Raw genomic sequence first — 7207 nt, 5'->3', positions numbered from 1 at the left:
CATTGGGGTGCATGTATCTTTTTGAATTACGGTTTTCTCTGGGTATATGCCCAGGAGTGGGATTGCTGGGTCATATGGTAGTTCTATTTTTAGTTTTTTAGTTTTTTTTTTTTTTTTCTTGCGTTATGCGGGCCTCTCACTGTGGTGGCCTCTCCCATTTGCGGAGCACAGGCTCCGGACGCGCAGGCTCAGCGGCCATGGCTCACGGGCCCAGCCGCTCCGCGGCACGTGGGAGCTTCCCGAAACGGGGCACGAACCCGCGTCTCCTGCATCGGCAGGCGGACTCTCAAGCACTGCGCCACCAGGGAAGCCCCTATTTTTAGTTTTTTAGTTTTTTTTTTTTTTTTCTTGCGTTATGCGGGCCTCTCACTGTGGTGGCCTCTCCCATTTGCGGAGCACAGGCTCCGGACGCGCAGGCTCAGCGGCCATGGCTCACGGGCCCAGCCGCTCCGCGGCACGTGGGAGCTTCCCGAAACGGGGCACGAACCCGCGTCTCCTGCATCGGCAGGCGGACTCTCAAGCACTGCGCCACCAGGGAAGCCCCTATTTTTAGGTTTTTAAGGAACCTCCGTACTGTTTTCCATAGTGGTTGTATCAATTTACATTCCCACCAACAGTGCAAGAGGGTTCCCTTTTCACCACACCCTCTCCAGCATTTGTTGTTTATAGATTTTTTGATGATCGCCATTCTGACATGTGTGAGGTGATAAATAATTCTGGTTTTGATTTGCATTTCTCTGATAATTAGTGATGTTGAACATCTTTTCATGTGTTTGTGCCTTTATTTCAATGTTCTTTTATTTAAAAACCCTTTTCCAGAGTCAGGCCCACCAGTGTGAACTGAAGAAAAGAGCAGGGAGTGAGGTGATAATGAGGCTAAGGGTTCTTGAAGAGCATGAAACACAAGGAGAAGGAACAGAGGCAGGCACCCAAATGGGGCGCAGCTGGGACCCAGGTTCTCTGGGCTCAGGAACAAGCTGAGGGGAGCCAGCGCCCAACTGCGGGAGTTTTAAGTGGCACGTGCTCAATCGAGGCCCAGCATCCATTTCTTCAAATCTTCAGTATGGCTCCTCTTGGTGCAGAAGGACCCGCTCCAACCATTCATGTAGAGCAGCTCCCACAGGGACTTCCAACAGTTCACTGTGCGGCCAGAAATCAAGATCTTGTGGCCTCAGTTCCCAAGACAAATGGAGCCACTTGTACCTGTAGAGAGGCGTCATGTGCAAGCAAAGTTGGATTCAGGAAGCAACTTCTTGCCATCTTTCAGCCTAACCTTTTCTTCGATACTGACTAAGGAATGGGTACAGTTAGACATTACTCTTTTTCCTGCCTTCTCTTAGTCAGCTGGCCACATCTCAAGCACTGAGCTAACTCTATATTTTCTTTTAAAAACAGGAGGCTACTCAGGAACGTACATCACTTCAAAATGGCATGCAGACACTCAAAGGAGTCTGTCGTATTCTTGTGCCCCCAGAAGTGCAAACAAAAGGGAGACACTGAAGAGTAAAGAGACAGAAAGAATAAAAAGTCCTCATCTCTATCATAAGCAGGACCATCATAAGTGGTCAATTAATTTGAAGAAATTAAGGCTATAAGTCATGAAAACAGATACATTCTTATCATAAATGTGTTATTTTAGTTTAAAATATAGAAGTTCAGATCAATTCACCAAGGCCTTCCCACTGGGTATGGGTCCATTCATTCAAACTTCCCATTGTCCTTCTTGCAAGAAACATTTCTAAGACGCATCCCTCTCGTGAAGACTGCTGCCTCTTCACCCAAATCCATTCTCACCCTCTCTCTGATAAAAAGATTTTAGCTCAGCATGTTTTTGCCCCCAAACCACACATTTCCCAGTCTCTCCTGTAGTTAGGCATGGTCTAACTACAGTCACATGGTCATGTGACTGAGTTTTTGTCAGTGGAGTGTTGGCAGAAGTGAGGGTGCCTCTTGTGACTGATGTCTTGGGATAAGGGTTATGCCTCTTCAATGCTCTCTGTCCTCTTCTGATTCCAGAACCCATAATACAGTTTCTACCATTTAGGTACCAACAAGGCCTAGGGGGTCGGCAGAACAAAATGATGAAAATCCTGGATCCCTGAATGACTGCACAGACCAACTCCCCTCCAAACTAGAATGATCAACTTGGATTACTACATAGGACAAAAAAAAAAACAAAAACAAGCAAATAAAATTCCATCTTCTTTAAGCCAACAAATTGTTGTGAGGCATATCTGTACAGCAGCCTTAGACCTCTCCTCACAATCTAATGATCTATGATATCCAGATTGAACTTATTAATACAGACTAAAATTTTTTTTAAATTATATATATATATATATATATATATATATATATATATATATATATATATACATATGTGAAACAATTGGATGGTAAATCCATCACATTTTTTATGACTTTCCCTCTGTTTTTTTATAGATGTCTCACCACATCGTACTTGAAATTTTTAAAGGTACTTGTTTTATCAAGTCTTTACAAAGCATTCAATTTAGTTTTCGTAGAAATAATTTTCTTCATTTTCACCCTCACATTTCATCCTTTTATAGTAATATGTAATTACATTCTTAGTTAGAAAACAACACAGCTGGTATATACACATGGCTGAGCATGCCGACCCCTGGTGTGTCAGTTAGCCGTTGCTTGGTTGCAAACCAGCCTGAGGCTCACACTTCCACAGTCAGCAGTGGAGACTGGGCTCTGGGAGCTCCTTGTGTGTCAGCTGTCATCAGCTGGGCCACTCTGCTTCTGGGGGCTGACAGAATGTTGGCTGAGGTGAAGGGGCCAGCCAGGCCATCATCCAGCAGACCACCTGGGCTTGTTCAGTGAGCCACAGCGTACTTGTCACTTCTGCCACATTCTGTGGTTCAAAGCAAGTCCCAAGGCCAGCCACTGTTCAAGGGTAGGGAAACAGACTCCACCCTCTTAGAGGAATTGCAAAGGGGCATGGATACAAGGAGCGAGTGAGCTGTGAATATATTTCATAAACGGTTTCCACACCTGGTAAACATACACTGGAGGGGTGGGAGTGGAAGCAAATGGACATATCTCGGGAGTGACCCTCCAGCCAAGAGGGTGCCAATGGGTGTCAAGCGTGTCAGTCAGTATGATTCGTGGGGGAATGGAGATCCCCTGCTATTCTAGGAAAACTGTGAAGTGGACACCCTTAAAGAGAGCTCCTGCTATTCCCAAAACCTGGAAGCTTTTAGACCAAGACAACCTGATTTTACCTTCCAAGTTACAAGCATCTGGGGGTAAGACTGACATGGCAGAGAGTTGGATGGTGCTCACCAAATGCCCCCTGTGCATCTTCTTTCCTCACATTCCCTCACCTGCTGCAGTTTTACTGGGGCCATGTGCCTGGTTCTGGCTCATGAACTATGTCACTTATGGGCTGAAACAGTAAAAGCCAATGTGCCTCTTCAATCCCTCTTTTCCCTTTTAGCAGCCACCCTGAAATCCACACATACCAAACAGTGTAGCAACAAGATTAGGGAGGGCCACACAACCCAGAATGAACTTTACATGATGGGGTATTCACTGTGCTGTGTTACACCACTGAGATTTCAGGGTTTATCTTATACCCTAACATATGTAAGTCTGTCCTGATTTATTCAAATGGTAATGTTAAGCTGAAAATGCACAAGGACTCTGGGGAGACCAAAATGATCTGCGAAGTGCATCCCATGCTCAAGAATCAGAGGTCAATGATTAGCATGTAGAGTTCTTAAAATAGATTCCCAGGAACACAGAATTACTATAGTGTCAGGTTACTTATATTCCCAAAAAATAAGTAGTTTTTTTTTTTTAAAGAGAGCTCTTTGATAAGCCCCAAGTACCAGGAAAGGATAACATGAAAGACCATTCTCTGTGTGCCAAATTCACCTCCAACTCTAGAGCTTTGGTGGGAGGTCGGAGGGCTCAGGTCCTATGGTAGGTGGAAGGGGTGCAGTGTGTCCATTTTTACTTTACTCTGAATAAATCCCATTGCTCAGGACCACTGGATACTGGCTCAATTTATAGATCACCCCACCATTTCCCCAAAGGGAGGAATAGGGAAGGGGCCTGGTTTCAAATCAATAGACTGGGAGTAGGAAAAGTTCTAGATAACCATAGACCCTCCAAGTAGGAGCCTAACCTCATTCCAACCCCATCCCCTGGAAGGCATGCTACTCTCACAACCAGCGCTCTCTGATTGTAAATGGGAAAGACCATGATCAAACCCTAAACACAAAAGCTCCAGACACAGCGTTCTAAGGAGAGCTTCAGTAAGGCAGACAGTTCACTTGAGTGTAAGTGGACTCTACCCCCTAGGACGCCTTTTTGTCTCTTTGTGAGTGGGGAGGATGAGTGTCAACTTCACTACCATGATAATTAGAATTGGAAAAAGTAGCAGATAAATGTGTCTGTCCATATTGTGTCATCATGATACAGCAATTACAAGTATTCTGAGACACTGAAACAAAACATGCATTTAGAAGCATGTGGAAGTTTTCAGGGGTTTGAGCATCTTCCTCAGACATATCACTTCAGATGACACTCCTCTAAATCTGTAATATCCCCGTAGCCTGGCAAATCTGGTGAGAATGGGGGAAGGATCAACTATAATGTATGCAGGTTAACGGAGAGCTTCACTTAAAGAAAAGGAAATAGTTGAGGAGGCTTGGGTTGGCATGAAGAGGACTAGACAGAGAAGATAATAACAACTAAAGAGATGACGCAAATGATCCAATTCTCATACATTTAAAATCAACAACCTGGGTTCTTTTCTGACGCAAGGCACTAGGATTGGCACTAGAGCCCTGGTCACCTAACCTCACAGACTGCACCTGCATTCTCTGTAGATTGCAAGATATCCCAGTGTCCCTTCTCCCAGGGATAATAAGTGCAATATCTAACAACTGGTCCAGCACAGTCAGTAGTGAATAAAACACAAGCAAAAATCAATAAAGCACAGGCATGGACCAGTCTGAAGGAAGGACAGCCTCAACCCCCCAGGGCAGTCCTCAATCAGCTGCCACCCTTCACATACCTGGGCACCACACTGATGGCCCTTGTACTGCCTCACCCAGCTGAAGCACATTCACTTGTCAAAAAATTTGTTTCACCCCACTAAAGAGAAAAAACCAAAACCATCTTCTAAATTGAGAAGGAAATATGCCATGTACATTTTTTAACCTGCATGGCCCCTGGCATATTCAGCTCTCTGGGGTACCTGTTTGGCGACTGAAGCAATAAGGATCTTGTATGGCATTGAGGATCCTGAGGAGCTGGGGGACACCGTCAGATCCACTGTCCAAATCCTTCCCAGTCCTCACAGCCCAGTTTGGACACCACTTCAGTACAATCTTCTCAGATACTTGCCCAGAAGAAACCTCCCAGAGCACCTTCTCTGAAGTATTCTTATGACACTTATCCCATTCTGCCTTTTAAAAATGCCTTTCTCTCTTCCCAGAAACTTCAAATTCTGGGAAAGCAGGGCTCACACATGTTTTTTGTTTTTGTTTTTTTAATTTTTGAATTTTATTATATTTATTTTTTTATACAGCAGGTTCTTATTAGTCATCAGTTTTATACACATCAGTGTATACATGTCAGTTCCAATCGCCCAATTCATCACACCATCACCACCCCCCTCTGCCGCTTTCCCCGCTTGGTGTCCATACGTTTGTTCTCTACATCTGTGTCTCCAATTTCTGCCCTGCAAACTCACACATGTTTAATCGTTGGATCCCTCACAGGCTGAGGATGGCGAATACCTGACCAAACAATTGAAGGAAGGGAGCACAAGCCCAACCTGGGGGAGAGGGAATGGAGGGGAAGGTGAGGTAGAAGAGATGCTGGGGGTGGGGCTGGGAAGGGTAGGGAGGAGATTCATGTTTAAGGGTCAGGAAGTAGACATGGACAGACTTGGTGATGCCCAAGGCACTAGTGGACAGGGTTGTGACCCTGCATTTGGGGGAGATGCTCCCCATTTTCCCTCCTTGGAAATCTGATAGCATCTCTTCCACTTTTTGGCACCTCCCCTCCCCTTTCACTTTGCTCTTTTCTACTGTAGGGTACCATGATGTATATAGCATGACTACCATAGGTCAGTGTCATATAGGACACAAAATTAAACCAATAAGTTATTGGATACCTACTATTCAAGGCACTGTTATGGAACTAAAAGTCATGATGCTTATAGATCTTACTAATTGAGTGTGAAATGAAAAGGAAATTTCCCAGTCAGGGAAACTATCAAGTTCATTCCACATAACACTCATCAATGATTTGTCATCACTTTAATGAACTCTTTCCTGGCACAAGCACACCTGTTTGGGAGTAAAAGCTGTTAGATATTCAGTGTTGATAGGAGCGTGGTGAAAATGGTATACTCATACACTGCTGGGGGCATTATCACCAGAAAAAAAAATCCAGCAATATAACTTTTTGGCTATAAAAATATTCATACATTTGACCACATAATGCCAATCCTGAGACTATGTCCTTTGGCAATAAACCAACAGAAGAAAAAAGTACATATTTTAGCACCATATTCAACATCTTAAAACGGAAACAATTCAAATGTCAATAATAGGTAAATGATTTTGTAACTTTATGGTTAGTTTAATCACAATGAATTATGTAACCATTAAAAGTGAGTATTTATGGGAGATTTGCGGATATATAAAATATTTATAAATAATATTAAATAACAAGAGCATACTTCAAAGTTTTTTGAGTACTACAGACATAACCGTGCAAAACTCTATGTGCATACGGACAAGAACAAAAAGATAATACTCAAAAATAATGAAAAAAATAACCATGGGAATTCCTCAGCCGTCCAGTGGTTAGGACTCTGCGCTTTCACTGCTGTGGGCCTGGCTTCAATCCTGGTCAGGAAACTAAGATCCCACAAGCCACAGGGTGAGGCCAAAAAAAAAAAAAAAGAAAAAGAAAAAGATAACCAGATGTGTTAAGGCAGTGGATTATTTTTAACTTAATTCTATTAAAAGTAGGGGTGCTACTTGGCAGAGCTCCACAGGACTGGAAAGAGGGGAGAAGTGAGAAGGTCAGTGAAAGACTAAAGGGGGAAGAAAGACTTTAGCCCACGACAAAATTCACCAACAACATACTGACGTTCGCAGAGCTGCAATTTGTTTGGCATTGAGTGTTTCCAATAAGGATAATGATTAGATAC

Source organism: Lipotes vexillifer, unplaced genomic scaffold (genome assembly GCF_000442215.2).
Source record: "Lipotes vexillifer unplaced genomic scaffold, Lipotes_vexillifer_v1.1 scaffold1362, whole genome shotgun sequence".
Classification (NCBI taxonomy): Eukaryota; Metazoa; Chordata; class Mammalia; order Artiodactyla; family Lipotidae; genus Lipotes; species Lipotes vexillifer.
Note: the sequence above shows the minus strand (reverse complement) of the source record.